This window comes from Lepidochelys olivacea, assembly GCF_965140295.1.
Source record: "Lepidochelys olivacea isolate rLepOli2 genome assembly, chromosome: 4".
NCBI classification, from domain to species: Eukaryota; Metazoa; Chordata; order Testudines; family Cheloniidae; genus Lepidochelys; species Lepidochelys olivacea.
Genome location: NC_140414.1, coordinates 45,163,945 through 45,169,944, shown reverse-complemented (window position 1 = coordinate 45,169,944; position 6,000 = coordinate 45,163,945).

The window sequence follows — 6,000 nt, the reverse complement described above, 5'->3', positions numbered from 1 at the left end:
TCACATTGGTAGATGTGCAGGTGAACGAGCCTCTAATAGCGTGGCTGATGCGATTAGGCCCTATGATGGTGTCCGCTGAATAGATATGTGATCACAGTTGGCAACGGGCTTTGTTGCAAGGATAGGTTCCTGGGTTAGTGGTTTTGTGTGGTATGTAGTTGCTGGTGAGTATTAGCTTCAGGTTGGGGGGCTGTCTGTAAGCAAGGACTGGCCTGTCTCCCAAGATCTGTGAGAGTGATGGGTCGTCCTTCAGGATAGGTTGTAGATCCTTGATGATGCGTTGGAGAGGAGGCTTTAGTTGGGAGCTGAAGGTGATGGCTAGTGGCGTTCTGTTATTTTCTTTGTTGGGCCTGTCCTGTAGTAGGTAACTTCTGGGTACTCTTCTGGCTCTATCAATCTGTTTCTTCACTTCAGCAGGTGAGTATTGTAGTTGTAAGAATGCTTGATAGAGATCTTGTAGGTGTTTGTCTCTGTCTGAGGGGTTGGAGCAAATGTGGTTGTATCATAGAGCTTGGCTGTAGACAACGGATCGTGTGGTGTGGTCTGGATGAAAGCTGGAGGCATGTAGGTAGGCATAGCGGTCAGTAGGTTTCCGGTACAGGGTGGTATTTGTGACCATTGCTTATTAGCACAGTAGTGTCCAGGAAGTGGATCTCTTGTGTGGACTGGTCCAGGCTGAGGTTGATGGTGGGATGGAAATTGAAATCATGGTAGAGTTCCTTGAGGGCTTCTTTTCCATGGGTCCAGATGATGAAGATGTCATCAATGTAGCGCAAGTAGAGTAAGGGCATTAGGGGACGAGAGCTGAGGAAGCGTTGTTCTAAGTCATCCATAAAAATGTTGGCATACTGTGCGGCCATGCGGGTACCCATAGCAGTGCCGCTGATTTGAAGATATTCATTGTCCCCAAATGTGAAATAGTTATGGATGAGGACAAAGTCACAAAGGTCAACCACCAGGTTTGCCGTGACATTATCGGGGATACTGTTCCTGACGGCTTGTAGTCCATCTTTTTGAGGAATGTTGGTGTAGAGGGCTTCTACATCCATAGTGGCTAGGATGGTGTTTTCAGGAAGATCACCGATGGATTGTAGCTTCCTCAGGAAGTCAGTGGTGTCTCGAAGATAGCTGGGAGTGCTGGTAGCCTAGGGTCTGAGGAGGGAGTCTACATAACCAGACAATCCTGCTGTCAGGGTGCCAATGCCTGAGATGATGGGGCATCCAAGATTTCCAGGTTTATGGATCTTGAGTAGCAGATAGAACCCCGACCAGGGGTATTCTAGGGGTGGGTCTGTACAGATTTGTTCTTATGCTTTTTCAGGGAGTTTCTTGAGCAGATGGTGTAGTTTTCTTTTGGTAACCCTCAGTGGGATCAGAGGGTAATGGCTTGTAGAAAGTGGTGTTAGAGAGCTGCCTAGCAGCCTCTTGTTCATATTCCGACCTATTCATGATGACGACAGCACTTCCTTTGTCAGCCTTTTTCATTATGATGTCAGAGTTGCCCCATAACCAACAAACATGTGGACAAGGGGGATCCAGTGGACATAGTGTACTTCAATTTCCAGAAAGCCTTTGACAAGGTCCCTCACCAAAGGTTCTTACATAAATTAAGTTGTCATGGGATAAGAAGGAAGATCCTTTTATGGATTGAGAACTGGTTAAAAGACAGGGACCAAAGCGTAGGAATAAATTGTAAATTTTCAAAATGCAGAGGGGTAAGTAGTGGTGTTCCCCAAGAGTCAGTCCTAGCACCAATCATTTATGAATAAGTTAAATAGGATCTGGAGAAAGGGGTAAACAGTGAAGGGGCAAAGTTTGCAGATGATACTAAACTGCTCAAGATAGTTAAGACCAAAGCAGACTGTGAAGAACTTCAGAAAGATCTCACAAAACTAAGTGATTGGGCAACAAAATGGCAACTGAAATTTCATGTGGATAAATGTAAAGTAATGCACATTGGAAAAAATAACCCAAACTATACATACAATATGATGGGGGGCTAATTTAGCTAAAACTAATCAGGAGAGAGATCTTGGAGTCATCGTGGATAGGTCTCTGAAGACGTCCACACAGTGTACAGCGGCAGTCAAAAAAGCAAACGGGATGTTAGGAATAATTAAAAAAGGCATAGAGAATAAGATGGCGAATATCTTATTGCCCTCATATAAACCCATGGTATGCCCACATCTTGAATAATGCGTAGAGATGTGGTCTCCTCATCTCAAAAAAGATATACTGGGATTAGAAAAGGTTCAGAGAAGGGCAACTAAAATGATTAGGGGTTTGAAACGGGTCCCATATGAGGAGAGATTAAAGGCTAGGACTTTTCAGCTTGGAAAAGAGGAGACTAAGGGGGGATATGATAGAGGTATATAAAATCATGAGTGGTGTGGAGAAAGTGAATAAGGAAAAGTTATTTACTTGTTCCCATAATATAAGAACTAGGGGCCACCAAATTAAATTAAGGGGCAGCAGGTTTAAAACAAATAAAAGGAAGTTCTTCTTCACTACGTGCACAATCAACCTGTGGAACTCCTTGCCTGAGGAGGTTGTGAAGGCTAGGACTATAACAGGATTTAACCTCCATGAATTTATCTAGTTTTTGTTTAAGTCCATTAATGGCTATTAGCCAGGATGGGTAAGGAATGGTGTGCCTAGCCTCTGTTTGTCAGAGGGTGGAGATGGATGGCAGGAGAGAGATCACTTGATCATTACCTGTTAGGTTCACTCCCTCTGGGGCACCTGGCATTGGCCATGGTCTGTAGACAGGATACTGGGCTGGATGGACCTTTGGCCTGACCCAGTATGGCTGTTCTTATGTTCTTACTGATGTAGCCAATTTCTCCTCCCAGTGGAATCGACCATTAAGGCTCCAATATTGACTAACTGCTTGCCCCAAAAAAGCAACACCACCTATAAGCCTCTGCCAAAACTGATTTAACCTGCCTTCCAGGTCCATTGCTGAGAGTTCTCTCTGCTGAGGGTTCCAGTATTACTATTCAGAAATTTATTGGCACATTTCTCTGAAAGGCTTTCAGCACAATTTGGGGAAGGTCACTTTGAGCCTTCTGTCTCTGGTAAATCTGAGTTGCCTTAACTCTTTAGAGTTAGAACAATACTAATTCCTAATCCGGTGGCAGGTTGCTAAACAGCATGATGCCATTTCTGCCATCTCTTGCTCCTTTCTTTGAAGATCAGGCACCATTTTTCTTTGTCACTTTTTGGTTAGAAGTCTTCTGATGCCTGACATTTTGAATATATTCTCTTTTTCATTCTAGTAGAAAGTATTTCTTTATCTCAGAATTCCTCTCTTGCATTGGCTGCATAGGCTCTCCTCTCTGGGTTTATTGTGCTTCATCTCTGCCTCTTTACAACCTCTAATCTGTGGTCACTGAGTCTATATCTAGTGAGAGTGTACCTCAGGCTTGGATATTTCACTCCAAGTGGTGGGGTAGTTTGCTAGGTGACAACCAGGGTTTATGTCTAGTTTTAAACTGAACCCGACTTCATTCCCATATAGTAGAATAGGTTGGATTACAGCCATCAAATAGTTTGAGTAGTAGTCTTATTGGAGAGGTGTAGATATCTAATGGTTTCTTTATGGTGTTGAAGACCCACAGAGTTTCAGCCACATGAGGACAATTGGAAACCATCTCAGATTCCATGAACCTCTGTTGATACAAACATGTGTATGATAGTTGAAATATTATGCAAGTTTGTTTCTCTAGAGTTCCATTTATGCTAGAGGAAAACTGTTAGCCACAACTGTTTATAATATGGCTCTTCCCAGAAAGGTGCTTGTACAGTTTCCTGGGCTAGACTAGAACAAAACTAAATCATGTTTAAAAACATTTTGGGCTAACCGTTTCCATTTAGTGTAAATGGGAACTAAGCACGGGCCGGGAATCCTTGTTCTTAAAGCCACCTTTGGAAGGCTGGGATGGATGGAACAAAAGAAGGAATGTTTCACCGATGTTACATATTTTAGGCAGTAATTTATTTTAAAAATAATGATAGAAACATAATGTGTTTATCAGATAACAGCTGTGATCCATCTAGTCAACTCGCCTGTGTGGCAGTGGCCAGAGGGACATGCAAAATCAACCGTAACGGGCAATTGTGAAATCACATGCTCCTATAGGAGAACTTGCTAGTGGATGCATTATGCCCTGTGGGTTTCTGTTTGGGTGGACGTTTTCGGAAGCTCGTGTAGGAGTTTGACTTACCCTGTCTATAGCAAAAAGAAAAGGAGTACTTGTGGCACATTAGAGACTAACAAATTTATTTGAGCATAAGCTTTTGTGAGCTACAGCTCGCTTCATCAGATGCATTCAGTGGAAAATACAGTGGGGAGATTTATATACATAGAGAACATGAAACAATGGGTGTTACCATACACACTGTAACGAGAGTGATGATCACTTCCGGTGAGCTATTACCAGCAGGAGAGCCGGGGGGGCAGGGAGGGACCTTTTGTCGTGATAATCAAGGAGGGCCATTTCCAGCAGTTGACAAGAACGTGTGAGGAACAGTGGTGGTGGGGGAGCAATAAACATGGAGAAATAGTTTTACTTTGTGTAATGACCCATCCACTCCCAGTCTTTATTCAAGCCTAAGTTAATTGTATCTAGTTTGCAAATTAATTCCAATTCAGCAGTCTCTTGTTGGAGTCTGTTTTTGAAGTTTTTTTTGTTGAAGAATTGCCACTTTTAGGTCTGTAGTCAAGTGACCAAAGAGATTGAAGTGGTCTCTGACTGGTTTTTGAATGTTACAACTCTTGACGTCCGATTTGTGTCCATTTATTCTTTTATGTAGAGACTGTCTACTTTGCCACAAGGGGCCACAACAGTGGTTCCCTTAACCCACCCAGCAATATTGTTAATCTATCCAACTATACTCTTACGACAGATTCTTCTGCTGGGCTATCTCGGAGCCTCTCCTTCTGCCCCTCCACCCCCACGAACATGATACAGTTCTGTGGTGACCTAGAATCCTATTTTCGATGTCTCCACCTCAAGGAATATTTCCAACACACCTCTGAACAACATACTAACCCACAGAGACCTTCCTACCAAGACTACAAAAAGAAGGATTCTGGGTAGACTCCTCCTGAAGGTTGAAACAACAGACTGGACTTCTGCATAGAGTGCTTCCGCCGCCATGCATGGGCTAAAATAGTGGAAAAGCAGCATCACTTGCCCCATAAGTGGCAATTCTTCAACAAAAAAACTTCAAAAACAGACTCCACTAAGAGACTGCTGAATTGGAATTAATTTGCAAACTGGATACAATTAATTTAGGCTTGAATAAAGACTGGGAGTGGATGGGTCATTACACAAAGTAAAACTATTTCTCCATGTTTATTTCTCCCCCCAGTTCCTCAGACATTCTTGTCAACTGCTGGAAATGGCCCACCTTGATTATCCCTACAACAGTTCCCCCTCCACCCACTCCTGCTGGTAATAGCTCACCTCACCTGACCAGTCTCCTTACAGTGTGTATGGTAACACCCATTCTTTCATGTTCTCTATGGATACAAAGTCAGGTTTTAACTGAGAGCTCATTCTTAATCTTTCCCTGTTTATGCTGAAATAAATGTGTTTGTTAGTCTCCAAGGTGCCCTAAGCAAACTCCTTTTCTTTCTAGGTCTATAAATCCCCACTGTATTTTTCACTGTGTGCATCCCATGAAGTGAGCTGTAGCTCAGGAAAGCTCATGCTCAAATAAATGGGTTAGTCTCTAAGGTGCCCCAAGTCCTCCTTTTCTTTTTGCGAATACAGACTAACAGGGCGGCTACTCTGAGACCTGCCTCTAGCGTTCTTTCTTTGTGTACTTCGCCCCTACAGCGGGGCGCGCGAGGGGGAGCTCTGACGCACGGGCTGCCTGCAGCGCCCCTCCCCCGGCCACGGCGCTCGCAGTTCCGGCCGCGAGCGCAGCCGGCTGGGCAGATACGTTGCGTAAGTCACATGCGGAGGCAGCTCGCCCCCGCCCCCCGGCCCA